The sequence below is a fragment of the Pseudorasbora parva genome, chromosome 25 (assembly GCF_024679245.1).
Source record: "Pseudorasbora parva isolate DD20220531a chromosome 25, ASM2467924v1, whole genome shotgun sequence".
NCBI classification, from domain to species: domain Eukaryota; kingdom Metazoa; phylum Chordata; class Actinopteri; order Cypriniformes; family Gobionidae; genus Pseudorasbora; species Pseudorasbora parva.
Genome location: NC_090196.1, coordinates 18,995,214 through 19,017,102, shown reverse-complemented (window position 1 = coordinate 19,017,102; position 21,889 = coordinate 18,995,214). Strand labels below are relative to the sequence as shown.

General features: G+C 39.9%; 1 protein-coding gene across 5 annotated transcripts in view; it reads right to left on the bottom strand.

The window, feature by feature from the left end:
• Window positions 1-21,453, bottom strand: part of si:ch211-269c21.2 (carbohydrate sulfotransferase 8) — a 78,290-nt gene extending 56,837 nt beyond the window's left edge. Inside the window, exons 1-2 of one of the 5 annotated variants that reach the window (XM_067436437.1) lie at window positions 21,410-21,445; window positions 17,410-17,565 (exon numbers count right to left, since the gene is read on the bottom strand). The gene's annotated coding sequence lies outside the window, so the exon portion shown is untranslated. Of the gene's footprint in view, window positions 1-17,409; window positions 17,566-20,224; window positions 20,488-21,294; window positions 21,371-21,409 lie in introns of those variants that run through there. The other 4 variants (XM_067436436.1, XM_067436440.1, XM_067436439.1 and 1 more) reach the window with 4 other exon arrangements.
• Window positions 21,454-21,889: the final 436 nt, after the last annotated feature.

The window sequence follows — 21,889 nt, the reverse complement described above, 5'->3', positions numbered from 1 at the left end:
AGCGGGGCTGGATGGGTCAGAGAAACCACTGCGGGCAGTGAGAACTCTCCGCCGAAGCAAATAGCTCCCATATACCTTCCATAGGAGCTCCACCACTTCTGGGTGGAGTCCACATTCCCCGGGCCTCGGCCCCTGCCTCGCCAGGCTGTCTGCTTCCTGATTCAGGACCCCCGGGATATATACTGCTCTGACTGACAGCAATTTCCCTTGGGCCCACAGGAGGATCCGATGTGCCAATGGTCCAACGGACGGGACCTCAGACCCCCCTGGTGATTTATATAGACGACCACCGATGTGTTGTCTGCACATGGTGGCCCCTTGAGGTCGGGCAGGAACTGTTTCAATGCAAGAAACACTGCGAGCATCTCTAGCCGATTTACGTGCCAGTGCCGCTGATGTTCCTGCCATAGACCCTGGGATGAGCGACCACTCATGGTCGCCCCCCCAGCCCGTGAGAGAGGCCTCTGTCGTTAGCGTTACGCGACGAACATGAGCCCCCAACACGGGACCCTGAGCGGGTTTTTCCACATGACCAGAGCACGTAGGCATCGCCGCGTGACTTTGATCGTGCGGAGCGGATTTCCCCTCGGGGAGAACCCTTTTGTTTTGAGCCACCACTGCAGTGGCCTCATGTACAGTAGGCCAAAAGATATCACGTTGGACGCTGCTGCCATGAGACCTAACAGTTTCTGGAACCGTTTCACAGTGACGGCTCGGCCTAGCTTCTGTTCTTTGGCGGCTGCCAGGATCGATGCTATGCGTGTTGGCGATAATTGCGCCCGCATAATTACCGAGTCCCAGTTCACACCTAGAAAAGTGGTTCTCTGAGCCGGAGAAAGCACACTCTTCTTGGCGTTCAGCCTCAACCCCAGCTTCGACATATGGGCGAGAACAGCATCTCGATGCTGAACCGCCATCTGCTCTGTATTCGCTAGAATCAGCCAGTCGTCGATATAGTTCAGTATGCGGATGCCCTGTAGACGCAGCGGCGCCAGAGCTGCATCCACACACTTGGTGAACGTGCGGGGTGACAGTGCTAGACCGAAGGGAAGTACACGATATTGGTATGCCTCTCCCCCGAAGGCAAACCTCAGGAACTTCCTGTGATGTGGAAGGATGGAGACATGAAAATACGCATCTTTGAGGTCTATGGTGACAAACCAATCCTCCGATTTGACCTGCGCTACAATCTGTCTGAGTGTAAGCATCTTGAATTTGAGCTTGGCCACCGAGCGATTCAATAGCCGCAGATCTAATATCGGGCGTAAGCCCCCATCCTTCTTCGGCACGATGAAGTAACGGCTATAAAAGCCAGACTCCCTGCTGGGAGGGGGAACCCTCTCTATAGCCCCTTTTTGCAGGAGTGTCTCTACTTCCTGTGCCATTACCAGAGCCTGCTCCGGGCCCACCTCTGTAGGTAGGACACCGCAGAAAGGAGGTGGCCGACTTCTGAACTGAATGGCGTACCCCTTTTCTATTATCTGCAGGACCCACTGAGATATATTCGATAGACGTTTCCACTCGTCTAGAAAATCTACTAAGGGAACCAGCCTCTCGAGGCTGGCCTCTGGTGTATTTTGAGCAACAAGCACAGTGCCCTGAAGCGGCGGACCGGCAGGGAACGACTGACTTGACTGCTCGGGAGCCCCCCGAAGGGGGAGCGGACCACCCTCGAGTGGCCCGCGGGGACCGTCTGCGCCCCGGCATTGCGGCGGGGTTGGCAGCGCGGCCCCCAGAGGGCGCTGCAGGACAACGGGTACCGTAGGCAGAGGTAAACACCGTTTCCCTTCGGAGGGGACTACCCTCAGCGTCCTTTTGTTTCCCCTGCCCTCCGAGGAGGGGGCGGACCACCCTCAGGTGGCCCGCGGAGACCCTCTGCGCCCCGACATTGCGGCGGGGTTGGCAGCGCGGCCCCTTGAGGGTACCGAAGGAAGACGGGTACCGTATGCTGAGGTAAGCACCGTCTTCCCACGGAGGGGAAACTAAGGGAACCAGCCTCTCGAGGCTGGCCTCTGGTGTAATTTGAGCAGCGAGTGCAGTGCCCTGAAACGGCGAACCGGCAGGGAACACCTGACCTGACTGCTCGCATGCCCTCCGAGGAGGGGGCGGACCACCCTCAGGTGGCCCGCGGAGACCCTCTGCGCCCTGACATTGCAGCGGGGTTAGCAGCGCGGCCCCCTGTGGGCACCGAAGGAAGACGGGTACCGTGTGCTGAGGTAAGCACCGATTTCCTTCGGAGGGGAAATGCCAGGGACGATGCAGCTGAAGGCGAGAGATAGCTCGCAAGCGTCTCTTCGATCTTCGGCATCGCCCCATAACCATAGTGTCTCAGCCCAAATATATTACTATATGCAGATGTATGTGGGCTGAACACTCTATATGATACCGCTTGTTTCCTCCATGACCTAGACACCTCGGTGTGCAGGTCAGGGAAGAATGGCAGGACGTTGATGCTTTGCACGAGAGGGCAGGAATCGCTCATCTAATTTCGTTCTCTCTGATTTCGATGGGATTCAGATATTTCAGCCAGCCAGTCATTTCTTATTTTTATATTTAACCTGGCCACAGCTCTCGTGAGAACCTCAACTCACTAGCGGGTGACTGAAGTGGCGAGTCTTCAGTCGCGATGCTCTCAACGTCCACCTCCTCAGAGCTGGATAGTTGGAGCACCGGTGCCCCGCCCAGGGAGGAAGAGACCGCAGAGCGGGCTTCCAAACCCCGAGACGAGACACTGGACGATACAGGTGAGGGCTGAGATAAGGCTGGGCCCGTCTCAAACCCCTCTGTAAAGTCCACTTTTTTTTTTTTTTTCACTCGCAGGGGACTGAAGTGGCGAATCTTCAGTCGCGATGCTCTCAACGTCCACCTCCTCGGAGCTGGATAGTTGGAGCACCGGCGGCTCTCTCGGGGGGGAAGAAACCGCAATGCGTGCTTCCAAGCCCCGAGAAGAACCGCTGGATGGAGCAGGTGAGGGCAGAGATAAGGCAGTGCCCGTCTCAAACCCCTCTGCAACATCCCATTGTGAACCCCACGACTGCAGCCTCCGCTCTGCCTCGGCAGCAGCGGGACCAGAGCCGCGGGGAACACGAGCCGAGGCACCCTCCTCGAAGAGTGCCCGGCGGGAGCGCAGCGTTCTCAGTGGCATACGCTCACAGTGCTCGCAAGCAGCCCCCTCGAGGGCTGCCTGGGCATGCTGCGCTCCCAAGCATGCAACACAGAGAAGATGTGTGTCCCCGCCCGTGATGTAGCGTGGGCAGGGAGGAACACACTTTCTGAAATTGCTGCTTTCACTCGCCATTTCTATCTATTTTATTTTCTCTTTTTTCTGTTAATATATGAAATATTTAACAAAAGGGTGGAAAATCTCTGATAATAGACAGACAAAAACACCAAATAGACAGACAGGTTCACACAGATCGCTTACTGAAGGCACAGAAGCTAGTTCCTGTTTGTGTTCGCGGACCTTTTATAGTCTCCGGTTGATGACGTCATCACGTCGGCGACGTCATCACGTCGGCGACGATCGATCTTTTTTCCGATGGAATGGTTCTACAGGCGCTTCACGACGCATTAACGCAGAGGCGTTCTCACAGCGTTTCGACGCAGCTCGAGTTCCCCGAAAGGGAACCTTATAATTCTAAGCAAAAATCCCAATTTACAATTGTGAATACATTTAGGCACTATTGTATATTTAGAATACATGTAGGGTCCCTGTTATTGTCATGTTTGAAAGAAACTTGTTCCCCATATAAATTTTCCTATATGTAATGCAAAAATTTGAAGCTCAATATCTCAAAACTGCTCAGAATGCAAATAGAACCTTATAATTCCAAGGAGACAAATTATTATTTTATTTATCGGATACGGTGCAGAAAGTCCAGAACTCTGAGATGGAACAAAACAAAATAATCCGGTGTCATCAAAATAAATCAAAGCCCAGCAATTACAGAAATTATGTAGCACTGTGAATGTGGCTTCATTTGCTTTGCAAAGTCATTTTCATTTGCTTGAAAGCATTTGCCATTCAGCACTTAAATGTAAGTGCTGCATTTTCTACTGTAGAACTGAACATCAAGCCTTTGCCAGAAGGAAACCGGTCTCATCATCTTCCCAGATCAAAACACCAAAATTGCAGCTTGATGTGTACAGTTGCATCTTTGCAGGCAATCATAGCTGAGGTGATGGGGGTTAGATTTCTTTAACAACAACTTTGAGTAAAAAAAACCCCATGCACCTGCTCCTTCATTGACGCCCTCTTTCCTTTTATCTGGGCTTGATTGCTTTTCCCTGGATTGGACCACTTCCCCCATTACACCAGTCCCAGGATATTGCTGATCCCTGACCTGTATGATAGTGGGATTTAAAAAGGTCTTGAGTTGCACAAGGAAACCTGTGGATGTAATCTAGAGCCAGAGGATCTTCTGCTAATGAAAGCAGCTCTCTCACCAGATGCTACCCTGCCATTTAAGATCTTACCTTTGACAGGCACTTGTGATTATTATACTAATAATTCAAACCCACCCTTACAAAAAATATGTTTATTCAAATGTACAATTAGTATACTTCTTTTAAACAAAAAATAAGAAAGTATACATTCTTTTTTGTGTACTTCTCATAAATATATTTACAATTGCATTTATGTATACTTGACTTTTACTGACAGAAAAGTCTAAGTATATTTGGCCTATACATGTACTCAATCTTTTGATCAATATACTTAAAAGTATTTATAAGTATTCGATTTGTAGTCATTCTTTTGATTGAGTAGCCTATTAAATACTGTTTTTTCTACTAAAGCCTAATAGTGGTAAAAATCTCTGATTCAGCCACTTTTTTTAAATTTATAAATCTGCTATTGCTATGATTTAGACTGTACATTTACTGTAACCTCACTTGTTGAAATATTACACTTGCAAGTTCACTACTAGTACATTGATATTAGTTAAGTATACTTCATAAAATTAACTTGAAGTACACATTTTTTTGTAAGTGCAGACCAAAAGGGCAAAAAATGTTTCACTTTTTAATCATTATTACTTCTATTATGCAAACTCATACAACTAACTACATATGACACGACAAGATTTCAGCGACAAGCTATTTGTCTGTCCTCACCAGACGTGACAAGAGTATGACTACGAGATGCGTCAAATCAATCAAAAACCACAGCCAATCAGAAAAGCGTGTGGGCGCCTCTCACAGCAAGCGTATGGCACCAGAGGTTAATCTTGACAGCACTCGCAAGGAAATGGATTATGGCAAATAATCAAACACACAAATATTACACCATTTAAAGGTTCATTGTGTAGTATTTATGAGGATCTATTGACAGAAATCCAATTTATGTAGTAATATACATAACTATATGTTTTCAGAGTATAAAAAAACATACTTAATGAACTCTTATGTTTTATTATCTTAGAATGAGGTCGTATCTACATCTACATCACCCCTTACAGTGAAGTCTGCATTTTGCGCCGCCATGTTTCTACAGTAGCCCTAAATGGACAAACTGCTCTGCAGAGGTAGTCACTCTCTGCTCTCTCTGCTCTCTCCGACGACAACATTTTTGTCCTGTGTTGGCCCACAAAGTTTCTCTAAGTGCTCTAACTTTCACTGATAAATTATGTGCAGACCAGGAACATTTACTGTATAAAGAAAGTTAACTTTGATTGTTCTGTCTTAAAGTCAAGTCTGAAGTCATGATACTGTGACTTTTGTGTAATGATACTGTGTAATTAGGTTTCGATCATGTTTGATTGCAACATTTGAAAACTTGGAAGTTGCAACCACAACGGGCTTGAAAAGACCAGATGTGCTCATTTACCCATAATAAATGACATCTATGTATTTACATAAACAGACAAAATCAATTTTGTCTCACTTGTTTGGACAGCTGTTAATTACAAAAGGCGTGAAGTTGTGTAGATGGACTATTTACAGCTGCAAACTGAGTTTTGTTAAAAACAGCCTTGAGTCTTAAACTACTGGTTCATGTGAGCTGCTGTATTCTGTGTAGTGTCCTATTAACATTCATTATGGTGACAGATGGAGGACAAACTCGGAAATCAATACCACTGTAAGCTTCCCCACCGTCTCTCCCCCATGTCCTTCCTTGCCGAACACATTCATCATTGCTCTGAATATTAAACCCAACTTTTGCAATTATTACCCTGTTGAATCAGTACTCTGAAATTAAAATGATTAAACCCATTGATCCAGTTTACAACGTTCAAACATAGCAACCATATTCCATTGATTTGTCAACATAATCTCAGTGTAATCTTATTAAAAAAACAGCATTTATCTCCACATGCTTTTTTGACGTTATTAATTCCCTTTCCAAGGTAAAATCATTTTCGTACATGCTGATGATTCTCTGTGCAACTGGATTGGGATGTGTCCTAGTAACGTAAAGCAACTGAAAGCTGCATGACGAAACATGAAATATGATATAATTCAAAAAACATTATTCTAGTAAGTTGTCAAATAACATTCCTCTGTATGTGATTCGAATCAATGCTAACCTACCTACAATATAATAAACTTCACTGATCGACAAAAAGTGTCTCTAAAGCCTTCTGAAAGCTGTGGAGGACCCAAATACGTCAAATCCTTCGGGTTAATGGATTTTTTTTAACTTTTAGGATATTTACTGGGTTAACTTGAAGTTAACATCAACAAGTGAGGTTACAGTAAATGTACAGTCTGAATCATATCAATAGCAGATTTATAAATGTAAAAAAAGTGGCTGAATCAGAGATTTTTACCACTATTGGGCTGTAGTAGAAAAAAAATATTTAAAAAAATCTACGTTTTCAAATGAAATTTAATGTGAATGTAAATGAAAAGTGAAAAAGCTCCACAGTATGCTTACTCAAATGACATGATTTTACAATAACTTTTCCTCTCTAATCATACTGAAATGGTGAAATAAATCACTCGCGCTGCACAGACAGAAATCAATTGATCTTTATATAAATGAGATATGGGATGTCTTTGCATTACTAATCTGCTTTTATGCCCACTTGTGCATTTATCTTCTATATGTTACATCAAAGGAGAAGATAGCTTATCCTTGAAATATTCTCCAGCCCACTTCCTTAGGTGTTACTGGAGTGAATGAAAGATGTCTCATTATAGTGATTCTCTCACACTGAATAAAAATGATACTGCGGCATGCATGACTCACGGCTCATGCTTTACAAACATACAGGGCTTTAGGATAGTGATTACCAACCAGCGATATGCATATGCCAGGGGCTATTAAACCTATAAAAACTCTAATTTTACTTACATATTAAACATAGATGTTTAATTAATAAATACAGATAAATTAATAATAATAATAATAATTGATTTTAACTATAATAATCATTGTTGTTGTTGTTGTTGTTGTATTATAATTTTATATTAATGATTTAATATGATGTTTTAATATGTAAAAATATAAGTTTAGTCCTAAATCAGTTATTTTTTATAATTTGTTATTATTAATTTAAACTTGCTACTTTGTGTAGATGGTGGAACAATGGCTCCTAAAGTTATCTGGACATATGTAACATAAGCATATTTTTCAGTAAATTAAGTGGATAGGATAAATTATGATATTAAGTTTAAATGAAGAGCACATTTTTGGTTTGAGCCTTGCTTATGGCATGTTGGGTTAATAAGACAAAAAAAGGTTTAAGAATCAAAATCCTGAATAAAAAGTTGTCCACTTTTTCTCTGCTTGCAGAGGGAAGAACCATATTGATTCTTGGGCATGTGCAATATTAACCTACGCGGATTAATGGTTAGAGACCCACCAAAGCCTTTTCATTTACAGATCACAGCATTTTTTCATTAAGTAAAGCGCTCCTAGAACATGATGGAGGAAGGGCTGTGATTACTTGGGGATCAAAGGAAGGATGGAGAGGAAGGTTAAACCTGGTCCTATGTGTACACAGACCCCTCATCCATCAGCGGCTTTCTGCATGAATATACTAAATAATCTGTAAAAAAGGGCATGAATCTGTAAAATCTCCTCATCTCATCTCTAAAATCTATGACCTCCCGTTTTGGTTCATATATCATACTATATATTGCCAGTATTTCCAGACAGCTCATTGTAGCTGTATCTTATAATTCATAGCTGTCACACATCAGTAATTACTTGCAGCATGTGATTGTTAAACTGGGATTTAGACTGATCTGTTTATTACAAAATGACTTGTCATGAGGCACAGATGATCTTCATCAGTTATTAGAGTGCTGTGCAGTCTGAATCTCCCATACCGATTATGTATTATGTGGGAAACCTTCAGCATTCAATATTATGTAATGTCATGCATTAAAAAATTATGTTTGTTTTTAATATCATTTTCATTCACACGATCCCTAAAAAGTAATTTACGGTAATACACCAGTAAAGACTGTATGTGTGACTGCTAGGGGCTAATAACATTCACAACAAACTTGACTTGGCAATTTGGACATCATCTGAAATTGCAATTAATAAATAAATAAATATGATTTCACTTAGTCATTCATGTCCTCTGATCTCACATATACAATATTTGTATCTGATACATAAAATGTAACTTAGAATATTTAACGGCCCCATTTCCGTTTGAATCAAATTAAGCATGCTGTCTAATTCGACTAAGATGCAACCTGCTGAGTGTTACTTCTCTGATGTCCTAAGAGACTCACTGCCATAGTAACCGGCCCCATGCGAGTCTCCAGATGCTACGGTCTTCCACAGCTCTCACTCAGGTCCTTTTACCCATGAAGCTTACTGTGATTTTCCCAAGCAGGACATTTTCACATTGTTGTTGGTCCTGGAACAATATGATTTTTAGGGGTGTAACAATACACTTATGTCACAATTTGTTCCATTTTTTTAAATTTTTATTATTACTTCTAAGACACGATAAAGTATTGTTCATTAAAATGTTAAATTTGACTTAGACTTATTATACTTGGTCCTTCTCCCTCATGCACCCGGCAATGGCAATTCATGATTCTGCGTGTACAATATTTAAGTGCAAGCCTTTCTGTATTTATACATCTAGGTATATAGCATTTGATGCTAAATTAAATGTCTAAACTTTCATTTTAGATTAACTATATACAGTAAATATTGTCGCTATCCATAATGCATACTACTGCATTTTTGTATTGCGATATATTGAGAAAAGATATATTGTTATGCCATTATGAAGCCCTCTGAATTTAAGGGTATTTGAAAGTTAACCTGTATTTGATGTTGATCCAGGAATACATCCTGCTTGCCCAATTCACGGTCAATACATGTGACCGTCACCCAAGGAAACTCTCAACCAGGTCTTTTGACACTACAGGTTCTCGTCTCTTACCGAACTGTCTTCATGACACACAAAGTGATCAGTGCTGACAGGTGAGTCATCACTGTGCCTTGCTCTCCCTCTTGCCCCTGTCATCCTGCGACCGGTCTTATGTTGTGACAGTGTAAATTACATCAGTCACTTCACTGGGGCGGACACGCTCGGGCACTCATATGACACACAACGAAATACACCCTCTGCTCGCTCACAACGTAACACCGACTCGGTTTTAACAACTCACGTTCTTTCCCTCTCACACAGGCAGATGCACACACAGCTCAGCACCATATGTTGACCTCCCTTACACATGAGGTGCCCTGGCCCCGGAGGGAAATAAATTACACACTAATATTACTGTGCAGTGACACGCTTCTCCAAAAGACAGATGTTTACTCGAGATGATCTTTAAACAACAGCTCCAGCAAGACTTTTCAAATCCTCCTTTCTCCTTAATGTTGGTCAAAGCTCGCTGTCCCCTGACCATGATGTGTTTATAAGAATATTGCCATAAATGCTGGTCTAAGTATGGTTTTCACACCCATAGTCTAGTGAGAAAGGGAAAGCTGACTCAAAGTAATTTGACAAATGAAGGGGAAAAAAATAAATCAGTGAACTAAAGGAATGCAATTTGCAGATGAATGCATTAGCACATTTTGCTGCACTATAAAGACAGGGTATTTTGTATTTATCCTTTATGTTGGTTGCCATGGCAATAAAAAAACAAATCACATTATGCTTGATCTTGATCCACAAATGGTGACCATAGACAGAAATACACATGGTTCTTTTTACAAAGAACTGTTACCAAACCAAACATAAAATTAATGTACCATGAAAAGTAGCTATTGAAATCATGAATTTCTGTAAAGCTGCTTTGAAATAATCTGTACTGTGAAAAAACTCTTCATTTTTAAATAAATACATCAAGGCCTGTTTTTTACAGACAGAGCTTAGATTAAGACGGGATTGTGCATCTTGAGACAAAACAATGGAATATTTTAAGATTTTCAGATCTGTCAGTCCAATTTGCTTTCAGTTATAACAGCTCGAACATGCATTTTATCCTGGGATTAGACTTTAGTCTTGTCTGTGAGAATGTCTACATCCCCTCCTTAAAATGGGAGTTTTGGTCTGTCCCACATCTTGAACTTCTGTATCTAACAATTCAAATGTCAAATAGTTTTGACAAAAATCCAAAAACCAATGACAGGGGTGCAAAGGGTGACATAAAAATGAGACTAGTGTAATGTTAGTAGTGAAAATAAAAGTCAGCCACGTCAGGCTAATTAACAAATCCAAGCTTGACATTATACTGAAATACTGAAAGTTTATTATAACATTTCTTTAACAGATGCTTACCTTAAAGGGGTGGGCGATATGACCAAAATATTTTATCACGATATTGATAGGTTATTTATCATGATGTTATTTTAAAAAGGATTTTATGATATCAACATTTTTGATACCAAATAAATTTCGCAATTCGTGTCCCCAGTGTCAATATCATAAAAAAATAATTAGCCTAAATAAATAAAACTCAAGCTCACTGAAGACAAGTAAACTGTTAGTGATGAAATAAGTCTACATATAGCATCTTAGTTCCACAACCATCTAAAAGAACAACTTTTTGAGATATTTCAATCAGGCTTTGCTCAGCCCAAAGCAGAAACAGCTCTGCTTAGGGTGACAAATGACCTTCTAATGACAGCTGATTCAGGATCAACATCACTGCTCAGTCTCCTCGACCTATTAGCGGCATTTGACACCGTGGACCATACCATCCTCCTGGACCGCCTCCACAATAGTGATGGGAAGTTCGGTTCTTTTCTGCAAACCAGTTCTTTCGGACAGTTCGTTTTCACCATTTTTTTTTTAATGTCTTTATGTAATGACGTCATTTCTATCATCCAGGCGGATGAAAATACATTCAAACACATTCATATAAAGTATTTGTAATCAAAACTTAGTATAGTTATAATTATTATTGTCATCATCATCATCTTGGATAAGTTTTTTTATTTATGTTTTGCAAAAGCACTTAATACAGCCACTGTTGTGCAAACACTGATTATTTACACAGATTAAATACACTTACATTGGCATAACATAAACTTGAACAAATCCTCAGTTCACCCGTGCTCATATTATCAGCATCAGCCATCCCACTCCGAGAGAAGCAGTTCGGTTCATGGCGACGCTATCACGCATGCTCAGTATCTCAGCTCACCGGTTCTCAGAATCGAACATGTCCGTTTTATACACTTAAAACCTGCATTTCGTTCATCTGAACAAATAACACGCATGCGCAGCTCATCGGTTATCAGTATGGAGCGTGTCCGTTAGCTCAGTTCAGCTAACGGTTGGAGTTACAACATATGATTCAAGATATTAGTTTATTTCTAGTCGGAGAGACTGTCACTCATGTCAGAAAGTGAGTAACTATAGTTACTTGTGGGATCAGCGCTGATTTGAGACGCGAACCGTTTAGAAAGATTCAGTCCGATTTGGTGAATTGGTTCGACCGGTTCACTATAAAGATCAGGTTAAAAAGAACGATTCGATCGCGAACCGGACATCACTACTCCCCAATACAGTTGGACTATCGGGAGCAGCACTGCAGTGGTTTCAGTCCTACCTTTCTGACAGGACGGAGCGTATTATATTGAGAGAATGTGAGTCCAGGCTGCTCCCTGTTACACGTAGTGTTCCGCAGGGGTCAGTTCTCGGCCCAATCTTATTCATTCTCTACATGCTTCCCCTCGGTCCTGTCATCACCAGACACGGACTATCTTTTCATTGTTATGCTGATGACACGCAACTTTACATCAAAACTGCCCCGAACCCCTCCACAGCTCTGTCACGACTCACCACATGTCTTAAGGAGATTAAGGCATGGATGGGAGCTAACTTCCTCCAGCTGAACAAAACTGAGGCACTACTGGTTGGCACCCCTCATCAGATCCACTCCTCTCCCTTATCCCAGCTCATCTTTGACGGTCAGATCATCACTTTCTCCTCCTCAGTCACAAGGAGTTCGGTTTGACCCACAGCTGATCTTCAATGACCACATTAAGCACATTTGTAAAACTTTCTTCCACCACCTTCGAAACATCTCCAGTCCCAACTCAGTCCCCTTTTAACCTTTCCAGATGCAGAGAAACTTGTCCATGCCTTTGTCTTCACCGGGCTGAACAAATGCAACAGACTCTTTAGTGGGATTTCTGGCAGAAATATCCAGATGCTTCAATACATCCAGAACAGTGCTGCCAGAGTCCTTATGAGAGTCCATAAATATGATCACATAACTCCCATCCTACACTCATTGCACTGGCTCGCTGTTTCATCACGGATCGACTACAAAATCCTCCTGCTCACACATAAATTCATCATCAGACATGCACCACCATATCTACAGGAACTCAACCCTCAGATCATCAGGCCACCTGCTTCTTCAAGTCTCCACCACTAGGCTTCGTACCATGGGTGCATTTGCATTTTCTTTCTCAGTTTACTTGTTTACTTTCATTTAAAACATAAATGACTGTTTACGGGGATTCTTGCAAAGATGGGCATTCTGAGATTATATATATATATATATATATATATATATATATATATATATATATAATACATTCACACACACACACACACACCTAAAGGATTATTAGGAACACCTGTTCGATGCAATTATCTAATCAACCAATCACATGGCAGTTGCTTCAATGCATTTAGGGTTGTGGTCCTGGTCAAGACAATCTCCTGAACTCCAAACTGAATGTCAGAATGGGAAAGAAAGTGATTTAAGCAATTTTGAGCGTGACATGGTTGTTGGTGCCAGACGGGCCGGTCTGAGTATTTCACAATCTGCTCAGTTACTGGGATTTTCATGCACAACCATTTTCAGGGTTCACAAATAATGGTGTGAAAAGGGAAAAACATCCAGTAAGGAAAAACATCCAGTATGTCCACTTTAGGCCCCTTAGTGCCAATTGGGCATTGTTTAAATGCCACGGCCTACCTGAGCATTGTTTCTGACCATGTCCTTTCCTTTATGACCACCATGTACCCATCCTCCGAACACTCCAAAGCAGTGTTTTGAAATTGGCTATCATAATCAGCTGTGGTTATTTTGTTGTTTTTGCGCACAAAAACTATTCTAGTCACTTGACAAAATTATTGTAGAATTACTGTAGTGAGATGGGCTTTATAACAACGTCTTTAGTACCTTTTATTGGTCTTGAAAGAGGAAATGACATTGGTGTCAACAAAAATATCTTAATTTGTGTTTCGAAGATGAACGGCGGTCTTATGGGTGTCGAACGACATGAGGGTAAGTAATTAATGACAGAATTTTCATTTTTGGGTGAACTAACCCTTTAAAGCACTATGGCAAAGCATTAAAGTCGACTGGTCGATTAGTCTGCAAGCCCCTAGTTTAAAGAGAGGCAGAACACAAATATGCTATTCATCTAAAACTAAAAACGTGCATGCGCTATCCATTGGCAAGGCATTATAATGAAGTAGGTCATGGTAGTGAGAGCTCCCTTAAAGGTGTCATGAACTTTAGATTAAGATTATGACGTTCGCATAGTTTCGACATTCAAAAACATCATAATGAATAAGTAATGGGATATTTTCTATCCTGGTTTTTAGGCTATCTCCTGGAACGCTCAGTTTTTATGGCCGTTGGAATATTGTTTAAAAAAAATGTATTACTTGGCCCCCCTGATCGGTGGATATAACCACGAACCACGTGCAAGCCTCACTGTTCAAAACTTCAGCGATTGTATTTTTCCTTCAAATATCAAGTCAAGAGAGTGAACAAAGCACATCAAGAAATGAATGTTGTTATTTCACTATTTAAGATAGCCCGTCAGAAGGCCAGGCTTATGTTTTGGTAGCCAGTCTGAAAAACAAATAGCCCCGGGACGTTGGGCTTTGCGAGCCCTGGCCCATACATGTCCTGAATCTGATCCCGAATCACAACGAACCAACAACACCCAAAATAAAAGATTCTTCTGCCTTTGACATTGTGCTAAGGTATGTTCAGTTAGACACGTACACATTGATCAATAGATGTCAAACGATCTATAACAATGCAATAGTATCACTAAAAAACATTTTACTCACTTTAGTGTGATGCTTCATTCATTCGTGTAATCTCATCCTGTCTGCAAATCCAGTCTCATTCATAATATTGGAATCTGAATGAAGCTTATGCGGTATGTTTATTGCTTAGAAGTTTCATGTTAGTCAGGTCAGTGGGTGGGGCTACAGAATCAGGTGTTGTTCATCTTATGTTGAGACGGGACATCACAGCCTGGCACATTCTGAGCTTGATCGTTTCCGGCCTGGTGTCAATAAAAGCGTTTTCTTTGACTAACAAGGACGTTTTCAGCTTGGAAATGTACAGGAAATTCATATATTACCATGACCTTTTATATATCAAAAGCTCAGGGGAAAGTTGATTTCTCAATTCATCACCCCTTTAAAATGATTGGAATTTAATCCTTTCAATATACCGTAAGAGGTGGAAATAGATAGAAATGTATTCTACAAAGTGAACCGTTTTGGATCTATTCACTTATTGGTAAAAAGAAAATAAGTGTCATTATCCACAGTATTGTATGTGTGTGTGACTAAATGGTATTTTTTTGTTTGAGCTCCCCCGGGTTAACTAGCAGTTTTAATAATTCACTAATTGCTTAGTTTAAGAATGATTGATGTGCACCCTAAAGAAGCCTTTGTAGTCGAAACACACTGATCAACCTTTTTAATGTTTTAATGAAATAGCCCAGCGTATTAAAGGATTTTTAGTTTAACCATGTGAGTGCCTTGGAATATTTTGTTTCATAATTTGATGAAAATATTTTAAATTGCTTTATAACCTCAGGGCTGAAAAAAATTGCAATCTTCATATAAAATAAAATCATACAATAAACAGTTTGACCTTCTGAGGTCGAAAATCAATCCTAAGCACTTGTCACTAACGATTTGTTGAAAACATTTTATTTTTATAATTTCAGGCCCAAATTGATACCCTACTCATGGAAAGCATGTTTAAATGAATTATTTAAGAATAAAAATCCACTGGCACACCTACACCTACCAGTCTTCAAAGCTTTACCCTGCAGTCGGTTTACCCATCGCCTATGTCACAAGCCTATATTCCAGTCAGACAGTTAGATGAGTGGATCTTTTGAATGTCAAATCCCTCATCCTCTCAGGGCCTGACTAATCATAAAGAGTGAGAACTTGTCTTTTTACCTTCTCTTGGAGCTTTCTGATTCTGTCCTTGACATTCAGACAGCAGACTCCGTCATGAGGCTCACAGAGGAATACTGTGTGTGTGAGGTGTGTGAGGGTGAAGAGCTGGTTATTACTCGAGTTAGGGAATGTGTGTGTGGTAATTCCAGTTTGGATTCAAAGCAGCTATTACAAAATATTAGTGATCCTATGTCAAGCAAAGGACTGACTGCTGAAGTAATTACTGCACAGCTCTGAGAAAATACATTTATATTATGTTGTTGAGTTACTAGTCCACTTTTTATATACAACATGCATCATAGAAAGAAGTGCCTTTGAAGTTATTCAATTAACAAAGTCAATAACATGCATCAGTCCATAGAGCTCCTGTGTGGTTTTAATAAGCTAGCAACAAGGTACAAGATGGCTTCAGTCGTGACTTGTTCACGATACAGCACTAGCATTATGTAACTTATGACTTTTTAAAATAAAATAAAAAATATGTATCAATACAACTTTCATTAAGTAAAATTACTAAAATCCTTCCTTCCGATAAAGAAAAATAGTCCCTGACCATGAACAGCAATAGAAGTTACATTATTAAAAGAGATGCACTGATTGCAATATTCTTGGCCAATTCCAAAAATATTCTAGAAGTGTGACCTTCTGATACTAATTTTTCCTGATTCAGAATTTCTTTCAAAGAATTATCATTGACAGCATACACAAACAAAAATCTATTTTTTTTGCAATGCAATTAAAAAATAAAATAAATAAAAAACAAGTGAAAAGACTAATAAAATAACAACAGCACAATTAAATGCAATAGAATAAAGAGAGATATGAAATGTTTTGTTTTTTATGCAAATTCGGTGTTGTTCATTTTAGTTGTTCTGGTAATCCAATGAAAGCATAAAACATTAATTTTATGACAATAGTTTTTTTCTCAAATTAAATGGTAAAATGCTCATGAAGTGACTGAGCGGCTTTGGAGATAAATTAATCTATTCATGTCATCATAGTAACACTGCAAGCGTCACGCATGCGTCAGTGTGTGTGTGAGGTAAATGAAACTGTGTCTGCGCGAGCCGTTCATACAGAGACATGCAGAACATTTAAGATTCGTTCGTATTCAAATAATCTTACACAAGTACATATCGCGGTGTAATTAAAGTGTATTGACCTATTTTTTATTTATTCATACAAAATATGACAAATTCCACGTCATGCATTAAATTCAGTTTTTATGACTGGATTCAGTCAGTGTTTTTTGCATCACGGAAATAATGGAGCCCTGGCTTATGTGCTCTTCATTTATAAAGATCTGTGGTGCATGCACTTTTGGTGTTAAAACCTGCAGGAATTAGTAAATTTATGCTCAATACAAGTACTATTTAACCAGAGCGAATGAGACTAGTGAGAGAGGAGACAGGTGTGAGTACGTTACTTGGCCGACGGAGAGAAGAGCGTGAGAATGCGTGGCTGGCAACAAAAATTGTCTCAGAATAGGTAAGACGTGATGCTGACCGGCTAGTAACGATCCGGGCCAATCATGCAGAAAAATCGCTCGACCCCTGGCCGGTTGATGATGAATTATTACACCATTAGATGGCACCTATTATGGAGTCACAAAGTAGCAAAGACTTTTGTTTTGAAAGGACTGAAACTTCTTGTGAACACGGATGCAAGACACAACTGACAAGTGCTTTGACTAGCATTGTCAGTGTCAGGGCATGGAAAACTCCTTAACTGTTAAAAGGACAAGGTATTGCAGTGGACATTCAAACTGATTTTTTATTATAAACATAGGACTGACCTGAAGGAAAATTGTATATCAATTGGATAGTCCTTCAACCAATCAGACCACAAGAGGCATGATCATCGGGCAACAACCCATCGCTTCTCTGTCCGTCATAGTGTTAAACCCACCAATAGTGCGCCAGGTGGATAAGCCAGTCTGTGATTGGTTCCCCTAAAGTGTAAGAGAAGCAGTAGAAATTAATGTCCAGGTTTCCAGAATGAGCTGCAGGGCAAAATCAAATCGCCAGCAGATAAGCCTGGGTTTACCCAGTCTAACAGTAAGCTTCAATGAACAATATCATTAAGAACAAACATATAAATACATTGCTAAGAGTGGTTGCTAAGGGTGTTATGCAGAGAACCGGGTAACACAGACTGGTCATAATCAAGGACTGGAACTAACGATTTTATAACAATCCATAACCTCTATAGTTACAGATAAACAAAACTAAACAGACTTAAGTCTGTAGTTATTAGTTTTAATAAACATTGTAGTACGTTTGGTCTACATGTCCAACAGTTGGGTTCTGTTAAAAAATCCATAAATTATTTTCTCCATAAGGAAATTGATTTTGAACAATAGCTTATAAACCTTTAAAGACAGCACAACTGTGAGCTAAAATGTTGTTAATGGATGGTATTTGATTCAGTTGAAGCCGTTTGTCCACATTATTTAATCTTATTTTTTAAATAATCGTGTATACACACACACACACACACACACACACACACACACACACACACACACACACACACAAAATCTACATTAGAAGTAATTTTATATTTCTCCATCATTTTTAACTTGATTATGCTGTTTGCAATGCTTCATGGGATTGTAGCTGGTTGGCTTGGTTCATTAAAACATGTTAACAAAGATTTTTTTTTAATCCCTATGGGAGAAATGAATGAAAAAATACTTCCAGAACCAACGCCGCTGAATAAGTGGGTGGGCACTGATGCACTCTACAACACTAAGCTGAGAAAGAGCGTGCCAATTCAAAAAGTAGGCTTCGCAAAAATATTTACAATGTATGATGAAAAACGACATGGATCCCACCATCTTAAACTCGCCGTGTGTACAGTCAAACCAGATTTCTGTCCTTAAGTGGTTGTTTTAAAATGTTATGGCTCTCTGCGGCCTCCACAAACAGCAAACATCCATTAGTATAATGTTAAAAAATGCATGAGTTGTCCCACATGTATTATTTCCACAGAATTAAGGAGGCCATTATATAGGCAATTTGTATGGCAGCAAAAGTAAAAATAACTCTCCGTGTAGACCAGGGTGAAATACAGACAGAACTGTTGCGAGACAAAATGAACATGATGACCAAATGTTGGGCAGCCAATCAAATCCATCCCCTTGGGAGGGAAAAGAAGAGCCCTGACATAATTCACAATTCACTCGCTGGGTGAAAAGTTAGTGGTACAGATTAAAGATTCAACTTAAAATTCTTTTTGAATTGTTAAAGGATACATTCGGTAGATGTGCCATGTAAAGTGAATATTCTGGGTTACACTCAATTAACAGCAATGAAAGTGAATGGGACCAATGTATAAACGATACTGTTTCAACAGATACTAGAGGTAAAGAAAAATGTGTAAACATTAATTTAAAATGCTTAAATTATAACATTTACACCTCGAATAATACACATTCTTAACAGAAGAATCAAGTGCTTCTGAGATGAAATTATTTCTGATGGACTTTCAGGGTGATATGTCATGTGACTGAACATGGACAGGAGTCCACAAACTGTTCACAAATAATTGTTGCGGTATCAACCAAGCCTTCATTTATTATTGTCATTTGGAAAAAAGGGTAGAACACATGCTGGAAGGTCTTGTCCTCCGAGCACATCCATTTCTTAACTAGAAGCTGGTGGGGGCATGTCACCATCCTATTTATAGCCTGCCGAGAAATAATTCAAAGGAATCAGAGAGAAGATCTCTTAAATCTTCCCTTTCAGAGTCCCACACAGAATGAAAAAGGAGAACGTCTCTTTCCCCCTCAAAAGCCATCTGTATGAGACAGTGCAGCACACCTCTTAAAAGGTGTGAGTTATATCCTGAACATCACAGTGATGGATGTGGCATCTGTTGGACAGACAGAACAGCACGCATGGCGCTTGTTTCTAACTGTGACAGGCAATAAAAAATTGAAGCTCTACATCCAAAGAAAATCATATAGTCAATTTAAATGCATGTTGGTATAAGAACTAAATGCTCTTAAAGAGACAGTACGACAACAAAAATTTTGAAAAATCATACTATGACTTTTTTTATCTACTGTGGAGCACATATGGAGATGTTAAGGAGAATGACAGCCTCAGTCATGAATCACTTTAAAATTATGAGAACAAAAGTGAAAAGATTAATGACAGATACTTTTTTGTATTCTTTGCAGATGAAAGTCGTAGCCTATGTAATTGACTCCTCATTGAAACTGTGTATTTAGACAAACTATCCCTTTAAATCGTTTGAAAATAACTCAATATAAAAACGCTGAATTGCTGACACTTTCAAAGTTCACTGCCTTATTCAACTCATTAAAGTGACATTAATCATTTACACTTGAACAAGATATCGAACGAGGCAACATTACTGTCCTACAGTTAAACGGGAAACTGACAGGTAACTGCCACCCAAACTGACGCTAGGCTAATGACTGGGTTTCCACTTCCTCACACAATTTAGATCTCCTCACTTCTCAGCGGTTCAGACTCGGACACAAACACTTTCTTATCTCTTTAAAGCTCAAATTTCTCACCTGGAGGACCTATTTACTCTAGGGCTAAGATTAGAAAAACCTTAGCGCATGCAACACTTACCTCAACAATCTTCATATGTCTCAAATGTGCCGCTGCAGGCGCTCCACTTCGTTTGGGCTGGCTGAATTCAGCGGCTTAAATTTCATTTAGTAACTGAACCATGGAAACGTACATAAAACGTGGCACGTAAATAAAACGTAGCCCGCGATAAAATGCCTACCTGCGGCCGGAGTGTAACTTTAAAGCGATCGGCAGTGGCAGTTTGGTGAGATGTGAACGGTCGCGCGGCGCTCGTGTGTGTTGGGCGTGCGCATCCTGTGCTTCTATTCTCGCGCGCTCTCTAGGGACACCGATGCTGCTGCTGATATTGCCAAGCAACAGCGTCTGTAATAACCCATCAAAGTCTGACGAAGCTCAAGTTTGGCTTGCTTTAAAACAGACATTGACGGTTTAACTGTCATTCATAGTTAGGATGGATAGAGAGATATCTGTAAGAGGTTGCCTATTGTATGCCTTATTTGAGTATAATAACTTTCCCTAATGTCACACAAACATAGGCTATGGGACAGCTTCGCTAATGTGCAGTATGTTTTCATGTCCCCACTATGTAGCTATGTCTTAATATAGGCTACTGGGGGAAAAATATGAACTCAGTTTTTATATAACCTATAGAAACCATATTAGTTAGTTTCCTCCCAGTTATTTATTCATTTATTACAAAAGAAGAATTTTAAAATAATTTTGCTATTTGGTTTTAATATTGCTTTATTTGATTATCATTAACCAGTTATATTAATTACATTAAGTAGCCTAACTGATATATTTATATTAATGATTTAATTTCATATTATGAGTAAATTAATACATTTTAAAGGCATGCGCTTGATCAGAGTATATTATAGTTATATAGGTAATTTACCTATATAACAGTAATTTATATTTTTATATTTTTTTTTTAAATTTATTTACAATGGTCCTGCATACAAAGAATGACCTATAAGCATTCAGTATAATAAAATCAGTCAGTAATTTAAATATAAACGTCAAGGTTTCATGAAATAATATGAATGTACAGAAGCATTATATCATTTTTGGAGATTATAAATGTAAATGATTATATATTGTATTACCTTTAAGATTTCAACCATCTTGTATTCCACAAAAAAATTGGACATATGTCATGGCACTAGTAGGGTTTTCTTTAAAGTTTCTTTAACATTATTATAATTTGATTGCATCACATACCTGTCACATGTCTGAGTTGCCTTGTTTAGCACATGTGGGGTTTTGGTTCATTTCTGTGTCATGTGTGCTCCTGTCTTCTGTCACCCCGTCCTTCTCGTTACTTGATCATTAGTTAATTTGTCCCACCTGTTCTCCCTCATTTCCTGCTTGATTTCTCCCCCTTTATGAATCCCCTCGTGTCTGCAGTTCTGTGCTTCATTGTCAGATGTTGTCTGTTCTCTGTTCTGCTCCTTGTATTTCTAGTTTGATTTTCCCCTTGTGGATATGTTTTTTTATTTTTTTATTTTTTTTGCTGTTTGTTTTATTTTGTACCTATAAATCCCATCTTAATTTGCATTTGAGTCCTCGCTCCCTTTTTATGTACCACACCCTGACAATATACCATCCTACTACCACATCACTTCTCACAAGGGCTGTTCTAATAAAGTTAATGAAATCTTAAATATATATATATATATATATATATATATATATATATAT